Source organism: Pan troglodytes, chromosome X, assembly GCF_028858775.2.
Source record: "Pan troglodytes isolate AG18354 chromosome X, NHGRI_mPanTro3-v2.0_pri, whole genome shotgun sequence".
Taxonomy (NCBI): domain Eukaryota; kingdom Metazoa; phylum Chordata; class Mammalia; order Primates; family Hominidae; genus Pan; species Pan troglodytes.
In genome coordinates this window covers 133,604,587-133,629,433 of record NC_072421.2, presented here as the reverse complement: position 1 = coordinate 133,629,433, position 24,847 = coordinate 133,604,587, and the positions used below count along the sequence as shown (strand labels likewise).

The following is a 24,847-nucleotide window of genomic DNA, read 5'->3' as shown; positions in this document are numbered from 1 at the left end:
AGAATATCTAAATTCGAATCCTGCCTCTATCACTTACTGGTTGTATGACATTGGCAAGTTTCACTTAACTTCTCTGTGACTAAATTTGCCCATCTGTAAAATGGGGATGATAATAGTACCTATGTAAAAGGGTCATTGTGAGAAATACAGCAGTAAATATTTGCAACATTTAGAACAGTGGCTGGCACACAGTAAGCACTATATATTATTAATTCAACTACACGCTAAAAATGTGGCCGACCCAAGCAGCAGATTCCTACAAATAGAATTTATCAAGTTTACTAATTCACAGGGAATATGTGGAAAAGAGATAAGAGCTCAGGATGTTGGCCAAGAGCCCAGCTGCAAGGACCATGGGCCTGAGAATGACTGGGGCAGCAGAGAGCAAAACTCAAAGTCCTAGGGACTCAGAGGAATTGGCCTCAGCAGCTTGACAGCCCAGTGGAGACAGCTGTGGACTCAACATGGGTCAGGAGGGTTTATGAACAGATGATGGAGACCTGGGGAGAACAAATCTCTGCTCTATTGATCCTCTAATGAAATAAATACCCAATAGGTCTAGGTCACCTGTCCAGTCTTGAGCTGCAGAGGGTCTTCCCCACATCCTCCCTGCCAGGAAAGGGCCCAGTGGATAATTAGACCTTTTCTGGCTAGAGTCAATAAACTTTCCAACACAACAAATAAGGGTTTACCTTATGAGCACTAATTCATCAGGCAGGCCACCCTTGATTCACATCTCTGAGCTTAAGTTGGCTATAAAGGCCAACAATGAAAAGAGGCTACCTATATGCAGCTCCAGCCAGAATGCAGATTAGCATCATATTATGTGAGTTAATTCTGAATAAATGCCAAGGACATGGATCTAAAAGACCCTATCTCATCAAGCCACTTACAGAAAGGACTCTGCAGCTCAGGAGATGAGGCTGTTTGTGCCGAGACATAGCTTGGGTGAGTACAGCAATGCCCAAGGTCCCAGGGGTGGCAGAACCAAAATATGCACCATCTACCCGACTCTTGACCAAAAACACGTTGTGGTCAATCCCCCATACCCACCCCAAGATGAACTCCGGCTAAAGCATCTAGAGTTGGGATGACTGTAAGAAGACTATTATCTGACCATTGTGTAGACAGACCATTGCCGTATGTCCATAATGACCCAGCACCTCACATCCCCACCCAAAAGAAACCCCGGACCTCTTAGCTGTCACTCTCCATGCATGAGCAGTTAGTGACTAGGATCAGAGAGGCTATATTTTCAGGTCCACAGATCTCATCCCAGAACCCCAAAGTTAATCTCCTCCTATCATAATAGGCTCCCTAAACCCTGTGCCTCAGCTCACTGCAGGAGAACACAAGGAAGGGAACAGGGGCATATCAGCCTAAGGAGGCAGGGACAGCTCTGGGATGAGCTGTGAGGAGAGAAAGGGCACACTGGTCCAAAAGATTCTCTGAGGCTCCGTACCTCCTCTCCTACTGGCACAGCCTGGGCAAGGCCTGCAGCTACAACATCTCAATTCCAGATAATCACACATTCTTTCTTTAGTTATTTTACCCAAAACTTTATCAATCAGGGCTTCATTTGGGTTAACAATCTTCACTTATAAAATGAAATAATTCCAGGTGAGTGTGAGTGAAGGTAGCTAAAGAACATGAAGTCCTTTGTCATTATAGAGATAATATGTAAAATATTTTAGAATAAAAACATTTCTTAGGTGAAAACTTTTGTTTTATATGTTCACAGTGATTCTTTAAGTTTCCATGTTCATGACTTAAAGTTGTTTTGCTATGTTATTTTATTTATTGAGATATAATTTACATGCCTGTGCTTTGGGAGGCCAAGGCAGAAGGACTGCTTGAGGCCAGGAGTTCAAGACTAGCCTGGGCAACATAGTGAGATCCCCATCTCTAAGTAAAATTTAAAATAATTTATATATCATAAAATTCACCTTTATAAAGTGTACAATTCAGCAGCTTTTAGTATATTCATAATGTATATCAATCATTACCACCATCTGATTCTGCATTTTCATCACCCCCAAAGAAATCCTGGACCTCTTAGCCATCACTCTGCATACCCCACCCCCACCCCGTGGGAACCACTAACCTACTTTCTGTCTTTATGGATGTGCCACTTCTGGCAATGGAATCATACAATATATGGCCTTCTGTGGCTGATTTCTTTCACTTAGCATAATGCTTTCATAAAAATGGAATCACACAATATGCAGCTTTTTGTGGCAGATTTCTTTCCCTTAGTATAATGTTTTCGAGGTTCATCCATGCTATAGCATGCATCAGTACTTCAGTTCTCTTTATGGCTGAATAATAGTCCATTGTACAGATACACCACATATTGTTCAACCATTCATCAGGTAATGGACATTTGGGTTATTTCCACTTTTTAGCCACTATAATACTGCTGTGAACATTCTTTTTTTTGCATGGGTTTATTTCCAAAGATGTATTTTTGAAGAAGTATGAAAGAATACATAGTGAAAAGTATTCTTCCCCCTATCTATCCCCAGACATCTACTTCCCCCTCTCCACTGATAACCAATGATACCAGTGTCTTCTTTATGCTTCTGGAGATACTGGGCTTATAAAAGATAGGCAGCTATATATTTTTTCTTTTTCCTCTTTTTTAAAAAAAAACATAAATAGTGGTATACTATACATACTCCTCTGCACCTTGCTTTTTCTATTAATTCTATTGCTAGTTCTATTTATTTATATTCAGAGAATTTTCCTTGTCAGTACGTAAAGAGCTTCTACTTTTTGAACATGTACATAGTATCCAATTGTGAAGCTATACCACAGTTAGTCTCTTATTGACAAATATTTGTTATCACAATGCTGTAAGAAATCTATCTATCTATATCTATATCTATATATATATATATAGATATATATATTTTTTTTGAGATGGAGTCTCGCTCTGTCGCCCAGGCTGGAGTGCAATGGTGCGATCTCGGCTCACTGCAACCTCTGCCTCCCGGGCTCAAGCGATTCTCCTGCCTCAACCTCCTGAGTAGCTGGAACTAAAGGTGCGTGCCACCATGCCCAGCTAATTTTTGTACTTTTAGTAGAGAAAAGAGTTTCACCATGTTGGCCAGGCTGCTCTCGAACTCCTGACCCACCCACCTCGGTCTCCCAAAGTGCTGGGTAGTACAGGTGTGAGCCACTGCACCCAGCCTTGAAATATATACATTTTTTAAAGATAGGATGAACCAACTAAAAACAGTAGTAAGTTAAGTTTAATCAGACTGCTTTCTTCTAACCCCCAAAAGAGATCAGCAGCACTAAAGGAATGGGAGTTTTGATTTACAAGGAAAGGGAGGGAATAAAAGGAAAGAGATGAAAAGATCTGGAGTGGATGAGGGAGCACCCACCAAAGTTTACTGAAATGGCACATTGTTTTTGTTCATGCAGAGAGGATGCCATCTGGAAATCCCATGCCAGCTATGTGAAGGTTACCCTCAGCTAATCAGCCACCCAGAGAGGAAGTGGCTTTTGATTCCAAATCCATGCTTTTTGCACCAAAACCCACGATGCCTTGCCAATGAACTAAAAAACAGTAAACTCAGCAAAACGCCGATACTGACAATGCACACAACATATCCTCATGCAGTGCCACACCATGATGGATTAGTGGCAATGGAGATTATACTTCTCAAAATTAAAGAGACAACTTAGTGTGCATCAAGTCTTCAGGCTGAAAAGTTATGAACTACATATAGTATTTGAGTTTCAAATGTTCATGCTGTCTTCCTTATCTATTTTAAAAAATGAAAGGTGGCTTCTCAGCTGGGGATTATAATGGAGCAAGCCGAGCTGGGCACAAGCCCTTCTGGATGATTAGACTGGCAACATGTCACTGATGCATACCACCAGGGAAGTGCACAGCTCTGAGTCATAGGTCTGACCTTAAAACTGCATTCTGGGAAAACAAAACACCATCCACGTTCGTTATATAAATCTGTCATGGATTTTTCAACTCTGTCTGCATCAGAGTTTTAAATTAACCCTGTCATTGTTTTTTCCTAAAAGTAGAGGAGTAGCTTGATGTCTCTAGCCTCAAAGGTCAGTCTTTTCTGAAATGGGCACTTGTTTTCTTAAAGGTCACATAACTAATTGAAGCCAGGTGACCCATGTTCTATGACTATTTGTCACCAATTTCCTAACTTAGATTGCACCTCCCTGTCTTTACAGATAAACAAGAAAGAGAAACGTCACCAGCACCCCCACTCCATTATCAGTGAATATTTTTAAAAACTAACTTTGGACTTCAGAAAAGGGGTTGATGTTTATAAAGCAGCTTAATAGATGAGACCGTTTTAAAATTAAGTACACTGGCAGCTATCTTTGTTAGATGTTAAAACAGGGATCCCCAGCCATGTCATGGCAATTCAGTGTGGCAAACCAGGAGTATTATAAGAACTGCAAGACCTAATTGATTTTAATTCCCTTCCAACTGTCTACTCATTTAATACCATAAGTAAATGCTAAAGCCTATATAAATTATCATACTGGAACAGGAAATGTACAGAGAAGAGATTAATTCAGGAATTGTGAAACAGGATACTGATTTTAAAACACTTTTAGCAAATTCAAAAATCAATTTAAAAATTAACGTCATAAAATTAAATTAACAATATTTTTATACTGTTAAATTTTATACTGTTAGAATTTTAAATTGATTTTAAGCTTTCAATTAATGAAAATAACAGTAAATGTTTTTGACTTTATTGTGTTGTAACCCAAGGAAAGCACACTAGACTTAGAATCAAAAATCTCAAATGCAATCTCTGACTCTGCTGAATTGCTTACAAGCCAAGTTATTTTTTCTTCCTCATCTATGAAATGGGAATATTAATATCTGTCTTGCTTTCCCTATTGAATTGTTTTAGGAATGAAATTAAATAATATATGTCCAAGTACTATACAAACTTTAACATAACATAATATGGTCATTAAAGAAATATATATATAAATCAGGCTTTGTACCCAAGTAGGTAATGTCTTTTGATTTTTCAAGTAGACTTAATTTTTCATATAACTCACACAATTTTCACAATAAACACACACACATTTATCATATACTATAAAATCTAGTGGCAGGTCATTGTGAAAAGACTGGCAATCCCCATGATAGGAATTCCCTCTCTTTCATATCAGCCTAAACTTTCAATGATACAGAATTTAGAAAATACTAATATGGCTATTTTAGTTTTACTTAAAGTCTAGCTATTTAATCCTCTTGTATTTAGTTAATATTTAATTATTTGAAAAGGCACAAGTAGCTCGGAATAAATGTATAATAAGCAAGCTCCATAAAATCTTGCTTCTTTGTTTTGATCTAAAAATCAAAAGCATACTCCTCTGCGTATTTGTACGGGGTATTTTTAGTTGCTTCAAGTAACTGACATGGTTTAGCCTCCATTCCTCACAAAGAAAATAACTTGGAAAGCCCTCAACAAAAGAAAAAATTAAGCCAAGGTTAGTTATAGGACTTTCATTTCGGAAAAATTAAAATAAGGAACACTTTTTATTTCTGTTGTTTAAAGGGCTGGAGATTTAGTAACAACTTGAAGAAGTGAGTTAATCCCTTTGTAACACAGCCAGGATAGGGTTTATTTTCCTACTGTTATGGTGGTAACTTAGAACACACAGGAAAACAATATCAAATATCAATTCCCTCCAGAGTTGTAACTTTCTAAATGTAGTAATCAGTAATTTGTCAAGATTATCATTCAGCATACAAATACTTTCTATATAATTTGAACTTCCATACCACCTTCTATATCAAGTCCTTAAATGCTACCAAATATAAACCAGGTATCGTTTTCATGAAATAAGAATACAGGTGTTAAAGATGAATAAACTGAGACATTAAAGAGATTAAGTGTCTTGCTTTAAGGGGGTGGGGGAGGCAAGGTCAAACTAAGAATAGAAGCTCAAGTACTATCACCTGTCCTAAGCATAAATCTAAAAAACTTTCCACTTTCCAACTAGCCATAAGTACATGGTCCCATCAATTTTTATGTATTTTAAACATACATTTTGCAGGAAGAAAATCTTCCAAACTGATTTGTGGAAATATCATTTAATTAAGGGTGGTACTGCAAGTATGAACTGCAGAATATAAAGTATTCATACACGAAAACTTTTTTCAAATTAAATTTCATCTGATTTGAAAGCTTAATGTTAACATCTAAACGCTAATAAAATAATACATAAACTTGAGCTATAACGGAAACTAGATATAGTTTTAAACTTAACTGTTCACTATATACAGTAAATCAGTTTTATTATGGGTGATTATGAAACAATCACAGGACAAGTCAGTCACTTTCCAAGATCAAAGAGCAAGTCAGTGGTAGAGAAATCAAAAACATTGCAACCTAATGGTTTCTTCCAAGGCCAAAGTGCATGTTATTCCATTGTGCCAAGGAGTTTTAATGGGTTTTAAAGGGTCATGTGTCTGTCTGAAGGGACTGGTAAATTTCTTACAACTCTCCATATATAATTTATTTTTAATTCATGCTCTATACTGACATGACACGTTTAACTATATCTAATCACCAGGTTTCCCACCCACATCCCCCAACTAATCCCTGCCCAAAATATATTTTCTGTCTTTTTTTTTTTTTTTTTTTTTTTTTTTGAGAGAGAGAGTCTCGCTCTGTCGCCCAGGCTGGAGTGCAGTGGCGCAATCTTGGCTCACTGCAACCTCTGCCTCCCGAGTTCAAGCGATTCTCCTGCCTCAGCCTCCCAAGTAGCTGGGATTACAGGCGCCCACCATCACGTTCAGCTAATTTTTGTATTTTTAGTAGAGACAGGGTTTCGCCATGTTGGCTAGGCTGCTCTCGAACTTCTGACCTCAGGTGATCCACCCACCTCAGCCTCCCAAAGTGCAGGTATTACAGGCGTGAGCCACTGCGCCCAGCCTCTTTGTTCTTATACATTAAATTTTCATGGACCGTCTGGAGATTGAGAACACAGCAGAAATTCGTTTCTTCCCAAGCAACAGCAGCTGGAACTGAAGTGGAAAGTACAGGATTAGCCCCTATAGGGAAGTGAGAAAAACTGCTTGGAAATGGTTTTAAGGGATCTCCTGCCAGCTAACTCAAGAGTGCTAGTGAAGACTTCCAGAAGGAAACACACCCAGCCAAACCCCTGGGCCAAGAGAGAGTGTTTGCACACAATTCTGGGGACTGAGAATAAAGGGAACAACACAGCTATGAAGGAATGTAGGGCGTGCTTTCCACATAAATAGGAGCAAAAGCCATACACGAGAACCTTTCATCTCCATACCATTCTCTCTGTCCAAATTGTAACAAGAGTGTTTTCTTTAAAAAATAATAATAATAATTTGCACTTAACACCTTGACACCAGGGTTTGGACTCAGACCCTGCATAGATCAACTTAGTCCTCAGTTAACTGTTCCTCTGCCTTCCAAATGCAATTGATTCTGTGGGCGTAACCAACATTCTATGTCTATAACACTTTTCAAGATGATCTTGCCTCTCTATAAGAACGGGAAGTTACTTAACTCCTGCCTGGGATGAAAATAAAATTTACAAGTGTATCCCCTCTTTTTTAGGGGTCAGCAATGTCTGAGTTACAAAAAAGTTCCAATTTAAAAATTAGTATATTTTTTTTCAACTCCATGCCAGGATTCCAGAATACCTGTTACTTTTAAAATAAGGCTCCTAAATTTTTTCCAAGCAAAACTGGGGCATTTATTTTATACCTTCTTTCACAGCATCCTATAGCAATTTAGTCACATTTGTGTACTGTTCAAAAAGCTAGACTTCAAGTGTATAAAATATTATGAAGTTAACTAGTGAAATCTGCTACATTCACTTTGAAATGCATCCAAAAATAAGATAGACTGATGGATGGAGGGATGGATAGATAGTGATAAAACAGGTAGAATAAAATGCTGTTAATGGCAGCCTGTTGATGATGGGGATAAAGATGGCCACTGCAAAGTCATTTCAACTTTGAAGATCTTAATAAAGGTTAGGGGAAAATAAAATATACATCAGCAAAACCTTTAAAAACTGACTGCAGCTACACACAAGCAGGTATTGGCTTCCAAAATGTTTTTCAAACTATGGGCACAGAATGTGGTACAGTCTGGAATGAAAAACACCAAAGTTGAGTACCACAGCCTCCAAATGAAAGAAATCTGCCAAGCCCATTTTAAGGTTTTTCTAGGCATTATTAAAGAAGCCCTGAACATCACATCTCATCATGAAGTGCAATATTGCACACATACATTTTCAGACCAGGTAGAGCAGTTTGGGCCAGAAGACAGACCTTTTTGAAGGTTCCCTAATCCATTCACACAGGCCCATCTGAAGGATGACACTGTAGCCAGCCTCCAGCATCCTAACCATCTCTCTCCTTTTATGGTCGTTTCAAGTTTAAAGCAGATACTCGTCTGTTTGCAGATTCCTAAAGGTACTAGAAAAAAAAATCTAAATATAACAGATGGATAAGTGCTCATGGTAACTGGAAACCAAAACGTAACTTCAGCTTTTGCAGGCCAATGCCTTAACACCCATGGCTTTAGTGTAATGGTCCTGCTGTGGACCTTTTGTCTTTATTCCCACATAGAAATACTACCCCGACTTTGATGGATGACAGATAAGTGTTAGTCAAAACTTTATTTTAGGTTGACATTAATAACCTTTACTTATGTTAAAGTCAATCAGGGCCGGGCGCGGTGGCTCACGCCTGGAATCCCAGCACTTTGGGGGACCAAGGCGGGTGGGGTCACCTCAAGTCAGGAGTTCACGACCAGCCTGGCCAACATGGCAAAACCCCGTCTCTACTAAAAATACAAAAATTAGCCAGGCGTAGTGGTAAGCGCCTGTAATTCCAGCTACTCAGGAAGCTGAGGCAGGAGAATCGCTTCAACCTGGGAGACAGAGGTTGCAGTGAGCCGAGATCACGCCTTTGCACTCCAGCCTGGGCGAGAGAGTGAGACTCTGTCTCAAAAAAATAATAAATAAAATAATATAAAATAAAGTCAATCAGTATGTGTTCTCCAGGATGATAAAATTTTCTATAAAACACAGTCAAGTGTTTTTGTTGGGTTTTCTTATTAGTGTTTTTAAAAATAGTTCAATATACTTGCGAAAGTATAATTCAAATGTTGGTAAAACCTCTGAGACATGTCTATGAATTCTAGGGTTCCATGGAATATAATATGAAAACCACTAGACTGGAAGGACTATTTGCACTCTTAGTGTTTATTCAATCCATGACCTTTAGGTCATATAAACAGCCACCAAGCCCTCTCTAGACTTCATATATGAAAGTGGTATCATGCTGGTAACTTCCTGATCTGAATCTCTTCCCCACTCCTTATACCCAACTCTATCCTCCCTTTATAGTAGCTAACTCTAACCTTTTGCCCTACTATTCTCAACCCCAATTCTTTGATTTCATTCATATCCACAAGCCCCTCAACTGCATTTCCTAGGCTGGCTTTCCAAATTTCAACAATACAAATAATGTGACCATATAACGAAGCGGGGAAGGGACAGCGATATGTATGTGTCCGTATACTTGCTGGTAGTTACAAACAAAGAGAAACTCCCAGGGTCTGAAAACTGAGCATATTGCACATTTGAGTTACTACGTCTTCTTAGCCACCACCAAAATAAATGTCAGGATCTCAACAAATTTGAAAGCAGCTCTAAGAAAGTCAAAATTGAAACCACATAATGATAAAGCTGAAGTGTTTAGGGGTAAAGCGTACAGATGCCTTCAGCGTACTCTGAAATGCATCCAAAAATTAAGATGGGTTAATGGTGGATATTTGATAAAGCAAATATAGTAAAATGTTTAATTGCTGACTCTAGGTGGTAGGAATAGGAGCGTTCACTGTATAATTTCAACTTTTCTGTTCGAAAAACTTGCTGATAACATGCCGGGAAAAAATAATGTCATGCTACAGTGAAGGAAAAGGGATTGTTCTATTCAAGGATATCCTCCAACAATTCAGGAATATGGATATTAGAGGAACAGGGATCCTAAGACAGTCCTGTGTAATACCACGGTAATGCTATGGTTTGTAATTTACATAATGCCTTTCATTCAATTAATTGTATCTCTAGCAAATGCCTACTAAGTCTCTGGCACTAAATAATAAATGATACAAAGGACATAAGAGGACACATCAGGCTTCTTGCTCCTCAGAAGCTTCCAGTTTCCTGGAGAAAGCAGAGTACAATTTAAGACAGTAACTCTGACCAAATCCTTTACTCTTTGTACCTTAGATTGCCCCAGTAAGGAAAATGGAAAACACCCATGAGAGGACCAAAAGTCAGGTCAAGATCCTATGTGAAGTCTATGAGAACTGACAGTTCAAAGGGCAGAGCTGGGAACATAAGGGATAGGCTAAAAATACTGGAGCACGTTGTACTGTTTTCCAGTTCAAACCTGTCCCATGAGCCCAATGCAAAGGGTGGAACTCACCCTCTCCAATTAGTTTCCATTTGAACCACTGTAGGGAGCAAAAGACCCTCTGGATTATAAATCCCTATGCCTGTGCACGCTGACAATTATGTACACAAACTCTCACCACCACCCATAGGAAAAACTCTACCGGTCCTGGGAAAGAAACACAGAGAGTACCTTATGGAAATTATGAATTTGTAGCCCTAATGAATGTGTACAGAGAAATGGTCCTATCGGCTGGGCACAGTGGCTCATGCTTGTAATCCCAGCACTTTGGGAGTCCGAGGTGGGTGGATCACTTGAAGTCAGGAGTTCGAGGCCAGCCTAGCCAACATGGTGAAACTCCGTCTCTACTAAAAATACCAAAAAATTATCCAGGCCTGGTGGCACATGCCTATAGTCCCAGCTAATCGGGAGGCTGAGGCACAAGAACCATTTGAACCCAGGAGCAAGAGGTTGCAGTGAGGCAAGATCACGTCATTGCACACCAGCCTGGGCAACAGAGTGAGACTATGTCTCAAAAAAAAAAAAAAAGAATAGAAAAAGAAATGGTCCTCTCACACATGGTTTAAGAGATGTCCACAGACTCACAAAGACCTCAAACCATTGTTTTTCTGCTTTTCTACTTAGGTGAAGAACTGTTCTTTGGTTTGGGTTTGTTGTTGTTGTTGTTGTTGTTTTGTCTGTTTTTTTGACAGAGTCTCACTCTATCACCCAGGTTGGAGTGTAGTCGTGCGATCTCTGCACCCTGCACCCTCTGCCTCCTGGGATCAAGCGATTCTCATGCCTCAGCCTCCTGAGTAGCTGGGACTACAGGCATGAGCCACTGCACCCAGCCTAAGAACTGTTAAAGAACTAATTGTTTATCCAATAATTAGGTATCCTTCAGTGAGAGATGCTCTACAAAGCACAAAGCTTATCTGGCTGATAAGACAGGACAATGAGGCTACTATTCTAAATACATTTTTATATATTTCCTCCTTTTTATTTTAAATTGATCCCTACAGTTGTTCAAACAAAATTGAAATATCAATAATGAAATACATAAATTATAACAATTATTAGCACAGTTCACCACACTGGGCTTTCAACATGTGATATAAGGTTGATATGATAATAATGATGATGACAATGATAATGATGATGATAAAAGTGCCATTATTTCTCAAGCATTATTAAGGACTTCAGGCCTTAACATTGTGATTTCCATAAAAGCTTTGACCCCAGCTATGCTTACTGTACTGATCATAATAAAATTTGTATGACTTAGCTATGACCTTAATCTAACAAATATTCTACGTCCACGGTTATAAGACGAGTGAGTCAAGGTTTCAAACTCAGAAGTTAAGGAGCATCCAACATTCATATCCCAGGCATGGTTCTCTCTTACAAGTGAGCATCTGTTGTTGGCTTCTCAAATCTTTGCCTATTAATAGGAGCGTTCATGATGGACAAAATCTTACAACAACTTCCATATGCACTGAACTTTTATGATGTTCAAAAACCTTACTAAGTAATCACAAGTTCCTATTGGGCTTGAACTAAACTTGATGACAGATCTGAACTCTAATATTTTATACTTGGGGAGTAAGTACAGAAGAGGACTTTTGTCACTTCCCTTGCCTCAGTCTCCATGTAATACTTGATAATCAATCATTTACTGACTCCTTTGTTTTGGGGTTTCAAAGAAAATTCACATGTGAGCTTATTCTTAGAGAAGCTGAAAAGACCTGTAAACAGATGAACAAATTAGTAAATTCTTACAGCTGGAATGTTTTTATAAGTCTCAAAGCACCATACAGGAGAAGAGAAAAAGTTTTAAAGGCTCATTTGAACCAACTGAAGTCCAAGATGGTTTGACTCTACCTACCTTAGACATCAGATATCTATGTCCTCATTTCACATCAATTGTGAAGATGGAACACTAGATTTGAACTTAGCTGTCCAAATCTGACTTCTTCCATGAGAATCCTGGTCAAACCCAATCTTTATTGTGGACTTCCATGGCACAATTTAATACACTTGAACTCTGAAATATGGTTCAAACATTTATATGTGTGCAAATTTATAATCCTGTAATGGGTAAAGGAGATACTTTTAAAAAATAAAAACATAATGTCCAGTCAATGGTTCCATTGATTTGGTATTCTGACAAAAGGTTCTCTTTACAGACAGTTCATTCACATTAACTAAATAATACTTTATTTCACTAAAAAGAAAAGTATTTCCTTGAGACATTGTGTGTGTGTGTGTGTGTGTGTGTGTGTGTGTGTGTGTGTATTTCTACATGACTTCTTAGCTTTCTTTACAACCACAATGGGTACTCTGGTTGAAGACTGTGTAAGAATCAAAGACTAGAGATTCCACTTTTCGAGAGTCCAGTTAGGACCCCTTTTGTAAGTGAGACAGTTTCTCTCCTCAAGTGAAAATGAATTCTTTCTAAATCAGAGGCTGGGAAAAGTTAGGAGATGTTACAAGAGGTCAAAACTAAGTCCATTAAATCCCAGACCCAGATTTAGTTGCCATAGAGACAAGGGAGATAAATAAACCAGTAACCTTAACAAATGTGCTGCACCTTTGCCAGACATATCTCTGACTTGCCATTATTTTTACTTAAGTATCTTTCAGTCCAAACATAACTGACTCTGAAGACTACAAAACCAAACAGAACTAGGCCCAAAAGAAATACGAACACTCACTGAAGCAAAGGGCAGGCAAAAGAGGCAAAAGCCATCCCCCACCCTTAGCAATGTGCTCTCCGTTCCCCTTGAAAAACTATTGCAACATGAAGCTCCAGAGGCAATGACATATGGGGAAAATATGTGGTGCCAAAGCCAGAAGAAACCATGTCAAAAAAGAAAAACAGACATGAAGTAACTGACCTAATTAGAAAAGAAAAGTGTACTTACAGCAGAGAAACAAGTATATCTGAAATAGGGAATACAGCTGAAGGTGAGAGGGACTGCTGTAAGGAGGCTCATGACCTTAAAGCCAATTTTTGTTGCTTATCTAAAGGAAATCAGAAGATGAAATGGGCATTGCTCTTGAGCTGTAGCTCCATTAAGATGTTCCTTAAGTGGACACTGGACCTTTAAACATGAAGATTCATTCCCTGCCTGGCACTGCTAGACATTCATTAAAAGCTCTGAAACAAATATTTATACTTGGTGTCATGTGGCATATACCAAGATGCCTCTACCAACCACCAAATACGGAAGAAAGAGAAATAGGGGCTCTGGATGATGAAACACAACAAGCGAGAAGGAACTAGAGCATTGGAACCCCATGTTTAGGCTCTGGACAGGAGTCCTCATGTTTCTTGGTTACTTACTAAGCACTCTGTGATAGATTAGAATATCCGGCTTGTGATATGGAGTTAAGTACATAAAAGTGGAAGATTCTCAACATCTAAGTAATAGCAAAATGTACAAACAACATCACAACATGAATACAACTTCAAATAAAGTGATACTTACATTTTTTTCCTTGTGCCTTCTAGTTCTTGTCCACAGGTACATATCACTTTGCAAGTTACAATCACAGCATATATACAATTTTGCATCCTGCATTTTTTAGTAAGACTGTATTATACAAATTCTTTCATATTGCTAATGTGTGAAAATTATAATTAACAGATTCATGAAATTCCACTGCATAGATGTATCATAATTTACTCAATCAAAACTATTTATTGAATAAATGAACTATTTTTTTCACATTAGACATTTAAATTCTTTCTTTTTGTCCTCACAAATAACACTGTGATGAATGCTTACACAGCTTTTTTTCTTTTCTTAGAATAATTTGTTTCTCAGAACACATTTCCCAAAGTATGATTACTAGATTAAAGGGTACCAATCTTTGTGCCTTTAGGCATATATTGCCAAACTATGTTCCAAAAGGCTTTGTACCAACTTACTTTGCTACCAGCAGTGAATAAGTGCATATCCATTTCAAGTTAACCATATTAACATTGTGTTTTCTTTTTGTAATTCTGCTAACTTAGTAAAAGTGTGCCTTGCTGACGTTTAAATATGCTTATCTTTGCATACCAGTGAGGCTGAATGTTTTTCATGCATTTCTTTACATTGTGATATAACTTGAGTGTCTTTTACCCATCTATCAATTGGATAATTCATTCAGCCAACAGTTAGGAAGCACCTACCACGTGCTAGGCCTGTGCACACCTTTCTTACAATCTGTATGAGGTCTGTGCATGATATAGAAATTATGTATCTTGTCATCTGTGCCACAGATTTTTCCTGGTGTGCTTTTTCATTTTAATTATACTTTTCAATATAGGACTGTATATATTTGAAACTGTTGATTTCTTTCTTTCCAACTTTTTAAAATCATTTTATAGCTTACAAGGTTATCATATAACCAGGGATTTGATAATTATCCTATTTTCTGTGGTCTGATTTACAAGTTTGCTAACAGCCCCATATTTTCCTAAAATTAAAAGCTCTAATCCCTACATTTCATGATTCCTGAGCATATCTAGCTTTTTTTTTTTACCAGAAGCACTTAATTTAAAACAAATTTTAAAATCAGAGTTAGATTTATCTTTTCCATGTGCTATACTGTATTGAAAATAATTGATTTTTCACCTCCTCTGCTCCAACTCAAAGTAGATCCAGATTTATCTGGGAAGATTCAACCCAAAATACCCTGGTTCGTATCTCTTTTTCTTTCTCAGGCTAGAGAAAAGTGAATGTTCTAAACATTAGCACCATCACTGCCTGATTTTTCTTAGGATTGCTTTAAGGTAGAGTCCCCTTGCTACTCAAAGAGAGGGAGGTCCTCAGATCAGCAGTGGTATAACCTGGTGCTTGTTGGAAATGCAGGATCTCAGGCCCTACTCTAGACCTGCTGCATCAGAATCTGCACATTAAAGTGTGAGAAGCACCAAAGTAGACTACAGGAATCTGCCAGAATAAAATAAATCACCCGTACCTGTCGATGTATCCTTTTCTTAATCAGGTACCATCATCAGAAAGTAACCTTCCTCTGAAATGTTTGCCCTCAACCCTTTTAAAGCACCTCCTTAATATGACTGTCACCCTATGTCGTGCCCCTGAAAATTAGCAAGCTGATATCTTGAGAAAAAGGATGACCTTAAGTTTGCAACCTCAATTTTATCTAGACCTGGGATTGAAAACTCACATGTCTATAGGGGTTAAACATTCAGATAATGGCAACCAACCCTTGTCCTTAGTGTCAAGGAGATTACAAATACTGCCAGAGACTGTGGCAAACTTCAGAGTTCATGCTCTAGCTAAAGAAACAGCAGCTGGCTAGGTGCGGTGGCTCACGCCTGTAATCCTAGCACTTTGGGAGGCCGAAGTGGGTGGATCACAAGGTCAGGAGATCCAGACTATTCTGGCTAACATGGTGAAACCCCGTCTCTACTAAAAAATACAAAAAATTAGCCGGGCGTGGTGCGGGCACCTATAGTCCCAGCTACTGGGGAGGCTGAGGCAGGAGAATGGCGTGAACCTGGGAGGCAGAGCTTATAATGAGCGGAGATCATGCCACTGCACTCCAGCCTGCGTGACAGAGCGAGACTCCATCTCAGGAAAAAAAAAAAAAAGAAAAGAAACAGCAGCCATTTGGCTCCAGCCTAGTGTAGCCAAACAGGAGTGAGGGCTCAATATTGCCAGATCTTCTGATATTTCAAGAGAAGCTGAAAAATTTGGACTTCAAAAAATATGAAACCTTTCCATTTTTAAATGCTGGCAATTAAAATTTTAAAAGAACACCTCTGTGTGCCAGATCCAGCCCATCAGTTTGAGACCTTGGCTCTAAAGTGATGGTTTCCAAATCCTCTAAGTCTGTGTAACCCATCTGTGCTGATTCTCCTTCTTATTGCTAGTGCACCAAGAAGAGAGGTTACATCAATACAAATGGCACAGATCAAATCACTTTGACTACTGTATTTCAAAATTTTGTGTTTTGTGAATATTAAAAAACTGCCAAATCAATAATGAAAATGACCATATGTCAGTGATACAAATATCTCCTACATGTGAAACACATGTTTAATTAACAATATTGTCACTACTATGGTACAAATACTCAAATTTAGCCCAGTTCACGTATGTGTTAAGAATTATGTGTTCAAGCTTGTGTTCCAAATAATTCTGTAAACTAAAAGGCAGCCAAATGGAATAATTCTAAGTTTCTGAATAATAAAGTTTATCTATGATAAATACTGTATTAAAAGGGGACACACCATCACTTAAAAGAACAAAATAGGCCGGGCATGGTGGCTCACACCTGTAATCCCAGCACTTTGGGAGGCCAAGGCAGGTGGATCACTTGAAGTAAGGAGTTCGAGACCAGCCTGGCCAACATGGTGAAACCCCATCTCCACTAAAAATACAAAAATTAGCTAGGCATGGTGGCACGCATCTGTAATCCCAGCTACTTGGGAGGCTGAGGCAGGAGAATCGCTTGAACCTGGGAGGTACAGATTGCAGTGAGCCGAGATCGCACCACTGCACTCCAGCCTGGGCGACAGAGTGAGACTCCGTCTCAAAAAAAATAAAAAATAAAAGAACAAGATATCCTCATGTGGAAACAGCAAAGTCCATTTTACTAAACTATTCAATTATTCCAAACAAACGTTTTAAAAATAGAGTGTGAAACGCACAGTTTACATTTATTTTCATTTTAGGGCCTTCGGGTCCCAGGGACAGCTGCATCCATGGCAATTACTGAATACTTTATTTGCACATGCTTATATGGAAGTGGCATAAATCATAGGCTCAAAGAGCAGAGTAGAGATGGGGACTTGGAACTGTACCCCTGCATCCATACCTGTCTACTGAATACTGGGCAATGTAATTGAGAAAAGCAAAGCAATTTTCAGTTTCCTTGTCTGCAAAAGAGAAAATAATCTAGGCATGTCCCACCCTTGAAGAATATCAAACCCAAAAGGTATTTTTTTGTTGTTTTTGTGCTCACCACTACATTCCTGCCCTGGCCCATAGTAGGGCTGAATGAATGAATAAAAGAAAGGAAGAAAGAACACCAGATGCAGTTGTGTAATCCTATATATTTCTGTTACAGGGAAACAGAATTTAACAGATTTGGCCGGGCGCAGTGGCTCACGCCTGTAATCCCAGCACTTTGGGAGGCCGAGGAGGGCGGATCGCTTGAGGCCAGGAGTTTGAGACCAGCCTAGCCAACATGATGAAACCCTGTCTCTACTAAAATTACAAAAATTAGCCAGGCATGTTGATGTAGAGACGCCTGTAATCCCAGGTATTTGGGAGGCTGAGGCAGGAGAATTGCTCGAACCTGGGAGATGGAGGTTGCACTGAGCCAGATCGCACCACTGCACTTGCACCACTGCACTCCAGCCTGAGCGACAAAGCAAGACTCCATAAAAAAAAAATAAATCAATAAAAAATTTAAAAAAATAAAAAAGAATTTAGCAGATTCTATTCAACTGACACACCTGAGAAACTCAGTGCTTTAAAAGAAAACCCAAGGACACCAAGTTTTGGTCAATGTAAAGATGTCACTGGGGTGTGCTTGGTATCATAAAACCACTTGAAATGTGTGCTTGAAAAACTTCGATTTAAATGTTCCACTTTAAGAACACAGCCCTTTTACACATGGTTTCTATCAAAGTTTTCTGCTGATGAAGCTGATTGAATTTGCAGATTGCTATGGAATTACTAAGGGCAAACAATGCATATGCATAGTCAGGTCTCACCTAGCTGGCATTTCCAGCTGATGAGAGGATGTCTTTGTATCTCCTTAAAGAATCTTTATATCTTTCTCTCTCCCTTCTTTATATCTCCTTAAAGAATCTAGCCTCTTCTGTGGGAAAATAAAAATAAGAGCTGGGAAAGGGCACAGAGCTAAAATCTCTGCTCTTTCAATAGGGTTCACCCTTAGAGGAGGGTGACAGAGAGTCACAGCCTCCTACTTGAGCCAAAGCAGTTCGGCTTTGGTTTTCTCTATTGGGGTTAGATCTAAAGATTTGTATTTTCTGAAGATAGGTTTCTATCATTTTTTTTAAGTTTGAAAACAACCATTATAGGTAAAGGCTATGAATGAAAGCTATGGCAGGATTTAGACCCAGAAATGAAGATTCCATCTCCAGCAGCAGAGGGAAGCTGCTGAAAGCTTGTATCACTGAGCTTGCTTCAAGCCCGAGGGCCTTGGAAGGACTTCTGACTACCACCATAATTGATGAAATGGATAAAATTCAGGTTTAGCATTTCTAAAAGTTTGTCCTATGGTTTTTACTCTTTAAGGTTTAATATATTTAGGTATTTGAAGATATATATTTTAAAACCTGGGGAGAATTCTGTAGCAAGTAGACATAACAAAGGCAATTCTTGTCACCTGCTGAGCATGTACCCTAACTGAAATCTAAGTACCTACACTGACCATGTGGCTGCATGCAGGGGTGGGCAGGGTGAAGGTGAAGGCAAAAACGCAGCAACCTTTTGAGGGATGAAATGGCAAATCCTGACAGGTATGGTGCTGGCAAAGGTTACATTCCCTCTTGTGAGCGCACAGAGACCGGGGCACCAAAAAGGAGGGACCATTACTGTATCGTGCCTGGCTGAGCCTTCTCTTAGATTCCTTCCTTTCATTATTTTCAAAGGTCAATGTCCTTCTCTCAAAGAGAAAATTGAGGAACCCTGAGTCATCACAGAGTATAAACAAGCCACTGTGGCTAAATGAAGAGGACAGAGAACGCTTATCCAGTATAAGCATTCTTATACTGGCTTCCCACAGGTTGTTCTGAACTTGAGGGCAAATCAGAAGAAAATCTCCTGGACCCTATTAATGTCACCGAGCAGAAGCACTCTTTGGCCTTCTATCACCAGATTTTGCAGTGCCAGTCCTGCACCTTGGCTCCTTCCACCCAGGGAGAAAGATTCCTAATAGCTGATCAGGTCAGCCTAACCTTCTCGTGGCTGGCAGCAGGAGTCTCCTCCGTCCCATCCCAGCATTTGCTCCATGCAGCTTTCCTGCTCCCTACTGTTCGTGCAACGACATGAGCAGATCTTTACTTTAAAGCAGACATTCGAATAGTTCTGTTGTGCCTGGCAAATTCCCTTTTCATATGCCCAAGTTGAAAGCAAATGAGATTTTCCCTTGAAAAGACATTGCCCCCGAGAGCTAATATTTAGGGTAAGCAGTGACATTGGTTGGGTCAATTAAAATGAACCTTCTGAAACCTCCTGTACAAATAAAGCCCTTTGTACAATGCCGCCCCTAATACCACAACTTAGAAGGTTGGAGATCAGTGTAAGAATTTGTGGCAATTAGTAAAACTTACCTCACGCTGGATGTGTGGCAGATAGGATGTATTCGGCAAAGGCCGGATATGGTTGAAAACAACTTCCAAGGTGCCTAAGTTAGGGAAAAAAATGAGAATCAAGAGGCAAAGTTACCTTTTTAGAAGCAAAGTTCTGAATTCTAAAAAAATAAAGTCAACTTCCTATGAAATGGCTCATGGTAACACATTCTACTTTGTATTTACAACCCTTAGAGTTAAAGGAAAACTGCCAAGATGTTCTGCATACTTCTCCAAATGTCTGTTTATCATATAACATGAGCACTGGCAGTGGATCTGGCTCCCTCATTATCAAGCCGTATTAGCTCAAACACTCAGCATTGTTAGGGGAGTGAGCTCATGGCCTATTTCAGTTTTAAATTAACATTTGGCAATCACCCGGGTAATCAAAACAAATGACTCAGTCGTTTAGAATAGATTTATTAGTTGAGCCTTTTTTTTTTCTGTCTCTCTCTTTTAACATCTTTAGAATATTTTGCCACAGGAGGGCTCTGATCCAGCCAGAATGTAGAGCACAAGTCACTAGAGGAATATTTAGAGGGGTTGCCATGGAGACGAGGTGCCCTGTGACCGCTGAAGTTATCTCCAATCAACAGCAGGATTAGGATGCAGACTAGCGGGCAGGCTCATCCCAGGACGAGGGTTCTGCAGCACTAGGAAACAGGTGTGCCCTGTGCCGTTCCCAACCCTGACACAAATATGGCCCGCTATGACATGCTGCCCTCCTCAAGCCCGTGCGACCTCCCCACAGGCCCATTCGCATCACTGCCTTCCTCCCCCAATCCCTCGACCTTTATTCAGAAAGGACTGGCTGGGGCAAAGGAGAAAGGGAGTGTGATCACTGTATTATCCTAAAAGTGTGAAATCCTAGAATTCACACCAAATGCCGTTTTTAGATCAACTATGAAAATGTACATGAGTGAATGAAATCTGAGGAAAAGACAGTGCCTTGGGCGGGGGACCCAGTCTGTTTTTTCACTACTCTGTCCCAACACCCAGGTCAGTGCCTGGAACACAGGAAGCTCTCAAGAAGTATAGATGGAAACAGGGCAAAAATAAACCAAGGATTACAACCAGGTGTGTAACCACCCCTCCCACCCTATGCTCAAACCATTTCCAGGCTGATCGTCACACAGGCAGTGGATATAAATGGAAAAACTGTTAATGTGCTGGTAAATAAACAGCTGAGACTGTTGGTTCACTAGGCTAATGAGTTCATCTCTTTAGAGATCCTGACGACGATTGTCAGGATCGTTGTCAGGAAGAAAAGGCTGAAGACAATGCTTCCCAACTCAAAATGGACGAATCTGCTGACTATAGGGACAGGGTTCTTGTTTGCCAGGCCAAAAGCCTGGAGGAAGACAAATTTTGTGCCCATGGTGAAGCGCTAACATTTGAAAGCAAATGTTTTAAAGTGACTTAATTCAAAGGAACATCTTCCAGTCTTCCTCCCACCTGTACTTAAGTAGAGACAGTATCTTCATATTCTATCATATGAATCTGGATTGTTTCATGTTAGGTTTTCTTTGTCCGGTAAAATGTTAAGTATCTTGGTGTCAGGAAGAAATATTTCTTATTTCATTTCTATCTCCTAGTATTTAGCATGGTATGTTTACACAAAAGGCTTTACTCCATCTCATCTCCCACCACCACACTCCACTCATATAGAACTCACTGCTTCTAGAAGATTCCACACCCTTTCGTGCAGCTACAGGAGGAATGCAGCAGGGCACAGCTCTTCAAAGCAGGGGCACCAGAGTCAGACTGCCTGAGCTCAAATACAGGCTCCGCCTCATATTAGCTGTCCAGCCTCTATGAGCATCATAATGGCCACCTACCTCATAGAGGTAAGGACGTACGTCCATGTAAAGCATTTAGCAGGGCCTCCCCCACACAAGGTACCCATTGAATGTTAAATACATACTTACTACTATTATTACAGCAGGCAAAAAGTCAAACTGTTATCAAACGTGGATAATGATTTCACATGCCACCACAAACGCCTGACACCAAATATACCTCTCTTTTGATTCAATCCAACTGAAGCATCAAACCTGAATGTGTCACACACTAGTCTTATCATATTTCATCTAATTCACCCTTCTGGAATTGATGTTTCCTAGAGATGGGTACAATTCATACCTATTCTACTTGACGGAATCCGGTTCTCTTTTTCAAGAACCGGAATCACTTCCTTCCTAAGATTCCCACCTTGCCAATAGCTTCCCTGCCATCTCTCTGTCTGTTCCTCACCTCTGCACATTCCAGCTTGGAAGGGCTACAGGTGGGGAAGGGACAGGGAAAGTGTCTTCTAGTAACCAGACTGGGACTCTGGCTATTCTTTCCAGAAAACATTTTCATATTCTATCATATGAATCTGGACTGGTTCATGTTAGGTTTTGTTAGTCCTGTAAGATGTTAAATATCCTGGTGGCAGGGGCAAAGAAATGTCTTATTTTGGCTGGGTGTGGTGGCTGGCACCTGTAATCCCAGCACTTTGGGAGGCTGCGGTGGGTGGATCACGAGGTCATGAGATCAAGACCATCCTGGCCAACATGATGAAACCCCGTCTCTACCAAAAAAATACAAAAATTAGCCGGCGTGGTGGCGTGTGTCTGTAGTCCCAGGTACTCAGGAGGCTGAGGCAGGAGAATTGCTTGAACCTGGAAGGTGGAGGTTGCGGTGATCTGAGATCGCACCACTGCACTCCAGCCTGAGCGACAGAGCAAGACTCCATCTCAAAAAACAAAACAAAAAAATCTCTCATTTCGTTTCTATCTCCCAGTACTTAGCATGGTATGTTTACACAAAAGGCTTTACTCCATCTATTCTCCCACCACCACACTCCACTCATATAGAACTCACTGTTTCTAGAAGATGCCACACCCTTTCGTGCAGCTACAGGAGGAATGCAGCATGGCACAGCTCTTCACAGCAGGGGCACCAGAGTCAGACTGCCTGAGCTCAAATACAGGCTCCGCCTCATATTAGCTGTCCAGCCTCTATGAGCATCATAATGGCCACCTACCTCATAGAGGTAAGGAGGTACGTCCATGCAAAGCATTTAGCAGGGCCTCCCCCACACAAGGTACGCATTGAATGTTAAATACATACTTACTACTATTATTATAGCAGGCAAAGAGTCAAACTGTTATCAAACGTGGATAATGATTTCACATGCCGCCACAAACACTTGACACCAAATATACCTTTCTTTCGATTCCATCCACCTTAAGCTTCAAACCTGAATCTGTCACACACTAGTCTTATCATATTTCATCTTACTCACCCTTCTGGAATTGATTTTTCCTGGAGATGAGTACAATTCATACCGATTCTACTTAATGGAATCCGGTTCTCTTTTTCAAGAACCGGAATCACTTCCTTCCTACGATTCCCACGTTGCCAGTGGCTTCCCTGCCATCTCTGTGTCTGCTCCTCACCTCTACATGTTCCGGCTTGGAGGGGGTGGTGGGGAAGGGGCAGGGAAAGTGTCTTCTAGTTACCAGACCAAACCCTGGCTATCCTTTCCAGAAAGTCCTTGCATTTCATGTTCTCTGACACCCTCCAGAGGGCAGAAGAAAGAAAGGCCCAAAGGCTGAGGAGGCAAAGCTCTCACATGGGATTCAACTCAGACTCATGCTGGAGCAGTCTTCGTTCCATAGTTCATAGTTTCACCACCCAGAATTAGTCCACAAAGGAGAAAAATTGACAGTCAGATCTGAACTGCCTTTGTATCTCCATTTCACTTTATCGTCTGTACTAGCATGTCCCACTTAACATGAGCTGGGGTCGTGAGGCTGAAGCACTCGTGGTGGGTATATTTGTGTGTACTTTTCAATCTGCAGCGTGTAACTGTGTCTCTGACCAGAACATCATATAAATTACATTGACAACATTGTGCAAGTTAAAGAATAAAAACAAAACAGCACACAAAACACTGGGTAAGATGACAGCAAAGTAATCCAAAATAAAGCTCAAACACTTTAGAGTTAGTCATGCTTTCAAAGAGATCATGATAATCATATCCCACCCTGACAAAATTAATAAGTGAAAATAGACAAACCACATATATTATTCCAGAAAGAAGCCAAGAGTTACTTTTTAGTGACATTTAACACATACAATCACTCTCCAGGTTTAGCAAAAGTATTGTGGTCATGGACACTGATGACCCTTATCACTACTGACAACCAAGCTTCAATGATCCCCACATCACCAATCAATTGTGTGAATTACGTGGAAAAGAAAATCCAGTGACAACAGCTGTTTGAAAGAACTTAAAAGAAGAGTCAAATCAATCAAAAGAGATGATCCCCCACAGACTCATTGTCTCCTCTCAATTCTTTGAATGTGATTGTCATGGTAACGATTCCTTAATCACAGCCTTCAGAATATTCTCTCCCACCCAAGAAATCAAAGAACAGTGAATTCCAAACATCTTCTTAATTAGGTACACTTGTGATGAGACTGGGTGGCACAGACTTCTCATTTACCTCACTTTTATTCAAATACTTATGCTACTATAGAGGTCAGAAACATTGGCATGTGCACCATTAAAAACACATTTTAAATGTTTACCATAAAAGGCAATGATAAATACAACTGAGGTAGCCACTGGCTCATTTTCTTTAACAAAAGAACTGGTAAACTGGCTCTCATTCGGCAAAATAATTTATTGGAAATAAGCAGTACAGATTAAAGATGCCTCATTTTTAATAATTCCAACATAATTAAGATCTACAACATAACCAAATCTTTAACAGTATATTCATTTAATAAACAAGCAAAAACTGGAAGGATATTACCAGTTATAGAAATATAATAAAGTCCAGTTTTGTGTCCTTATATTTAGTACAGAGTATTACCTGGTGATATCCTCTATATACTCTGGAAGATCATTTATTCTACACGTTTCTATATTTATTTTATATGATACAATCATAATATTCCTCACAATTTGCAAAGAGAGGAATTATCCTTATCCAGTTTGGGAAAAGATGGGTTATATTTTTAAAAGTTATCTACCAGATATACTAAAA

At 39.7% G+C, this 24,847-nt stretch overlaps 1 protein-coding gene across 17 annotated transcripts in view; it reads right to left on the bottom strand.

The window, feature by feature from the left end:
• The window catches only part of FHL1 (four and a half LIM domains 1), a 64,633-nt gene that overhangs the window by 21,566 nt on the left and 18,220 nt on the right, over nt 1–24,847 (bottom strand). For 9 of the 17 annotated variants that reach the window (XM_063804109.1, XM_063804116.1, XM_063804104.1 and 6 more), the window contains exon 2: nt 19,788–19,861. The gene's annotated coding sequence lies outside the window, so the exon portion shown is untranslated. Of the gene's footprint in view, nt 1–19,787; nt 19,862–20,034; nt 20,139–21,480; nt 21,605–22,670; nt 22,772–24,847 lie in introns of those variants that run through there. The other 8 variants (XM_016944242.3, XM_063804106.1, XM_063804113.1 and 5 more) reach the window with 6 other exon arrangements.